Raw genomic sequence first — 2,500 nt, forward strand, 5'->3', positions numbered from 1 at the left:
CTCTCTGCTAAGGCTATTTCTGCTACTCCTCTACTACTGCTTTTACTGCTACTAATACTACCATTACTACTACTACTACTACTACTATTTACCAGCTTACTACAAATAAACATAAAAAGGAGCACTGCAGCAGGCCTGCTGGCCCATGCTAGGCAGATCTGATTGTCGTTTAAGAGCCCAGTTTTCTTACAGTGATGCAACACTCTCGGTATCTTTCCCATTATCTTACATAGTATGCTTGTCAGTAGTATTAGCTTGTAAATTAATGCTTTCTGTCTGTCTCCTTTCTTACCTATTTGGACTACATTCTTTGTTCTACAGATTTCTTGCGCCTGTCCCTCATCAATTGACCCCCTTGTTTTTTTTAAAGAATTTATTCTGTTGTCTTATATGGGTGCGTCTGCTCCCTCTTCCAGAATTCATGATGACGCTTTGTCAGATTCCATTACTTTTGATGAATTAAGCTTATTCAAGAGTTTCTACACCTCTTACGTTGAGTTTATGGTGTTCCAGTACCCAATGGTACTGGACACCGTATACATCACTTACTGGTGCTCCAATACCCATTGGTACTGGACGCCATATACATCACATACTGGTGTTCCAGTATCCATTGGTACTAGACACCATATACATCACATACTGGTGTTCCAGTATCCATTGGTACTGGACACCATATACATCACTAACTGGTGTTCCAGTACTCATTGGTACTGGACACCATATACATCACTTACTGGTTCTCCGGTACCCATTGGTACTGGACACCATATACATCACTTACTGGTGCTCCAGTACCCATTGGTACTGGACACCATATACATCACTTACTGGTGCTCCAGTACCCATTGGTACTGGACACCATATACATCACTTTCCACTGAGTTTTCACTGGGAAACCCTATTTAAATAAGTAAAGAATTAGACGCATGTGCAACATCTGGGTATCTTCATTTGTAGACTTTTCGTCATCCAGTGGCTTTATCAATACAAAGACATAATGAGAAGATTGTAGAATTATATACAGCTGCCTACTTGGAATCTACCTGGAGGGTATTCCGGGAATCAACGCCCCAGCGTACCGGGCCATGACCAGGCCTCCTGGTGGATCAAGGCCTGATCAATCAGGCTTTTGAAGACAATCAGGAGTCTATTGGTAATTCCCCTTATGGCTGGTGGGAGGCTGTTGAGCAGACTTGGGCCCCGAAAACTTATTGTGTTTTCTCTTAGTGTACTAATGACGCCCCTTCTTTTCACTGGGGGTATGTTGTATCGCCTTCCAAGTCTTTTGCTTTCGTAGAGAGTGATTTCTGTGTGCAGATTAGGGACCAGCCCCTTCAGGATCTTCCAGGTGTAGATTATGATGTATCTCTTTTGCCTGCGCTTCAGTGAGTACAAGTCAAATGCTCCCAAGCGTTCCCAGTAGCTAAGGTGTTTGATGGAACTGATATATGCAGTAAAGGTTCTCTGTACAATCTCTAGATCTGCGATTTCACCTTAATGTACAGCAGTATTCCAGCCTAGAGAGAACAAGTGATTTAAAGAGGATCATCATTGGCTTAGCATCTCTTGTCTTGAATGTTCTCATTATCCATCCTATCAGTTTCCTCGCAGATGTGATAGTGGCATTGTTGTGATCCTTGAAGGTGAGATCCTCAGACATTACCACTCCCAGGTCCTTCACATTACTATTCCGCTCTACTGTGTGATTACGGTTTGTAGTATACTCAGTTCAAGGTATTATTTCCTCCAGTTTTCCATAACGGAGTAGTTGAAATTTGTCTTCATTGAACATCATATTGTTCTCCGTTGCCCACTGGAAAACTTGGTTTATATCTTCTTGGAGATTTGCCGTGTCCTCAATGGATGACACTCTCATGCAGATCCTAATATCGTCTCCAAAGGATAACACGGTGCTACGGTTTACATCTCTGTCTATGACTGATATGAGGATGAGGAACTGGATGGGAGCGAGTACTGTGTCTTGTGAAACAGAGCTCTTCACTACGGCAGCTTCCGATTTAACTGTTTACCACAACTCTTTGTGTTCGATTGGTTAAAAAGTTGAAGATCCATTTGCCTACTTTGCCAGTTATTCCTTTAGCACGTATTTTGTGCGCTATTACACCATGATCTCACTTGTCAAAGGCTTTTGCAAAATTTGTGTATACTACATCTGTATTCTGTTTGTTTTCCAGTGCCTCATAGTGGTCCAGTAGTTGCGAGAAGCAGGAGCGACCTGCTCTGAACCCATGTTACCCTGGATTGTGCAGTTGTTGAGAGTCAAAGTGGTTTGGACTCCTGCTTCTTAGAACTCTATCAAAGATTTTTATGATATGGGACGTTAAAGCTATTTGTCTGTAGTTCTTAGCTATTGCTTTGTTGCCACCTTTTTGGAGTGGGGCTATATCCATTGTTTTCAGTGACTGCGGAGTCTCGCCTGTGTCTGTGATCCTTCTCCATTTTATACTTAGGGCCCGTGAGAATGGTTTCTTGCAGT

The sequence above is a fragment of the Cherax quadricarinatus genome, chromosome 13 (genome assembly GCF_038502225.1).
Source record: "Cherax quadricarinatus isolate ZL_2023a chromosome 13, ASM3850222v1, whole genome shotgun sequence".
In the NCBI taxonomy this organism is placed as follows: Eukaryota; Metazoa; Arthropoda; class Malacostraca; order Decapoda; family Parastacidae; genus Cherax; species Cherax quadricarinatus.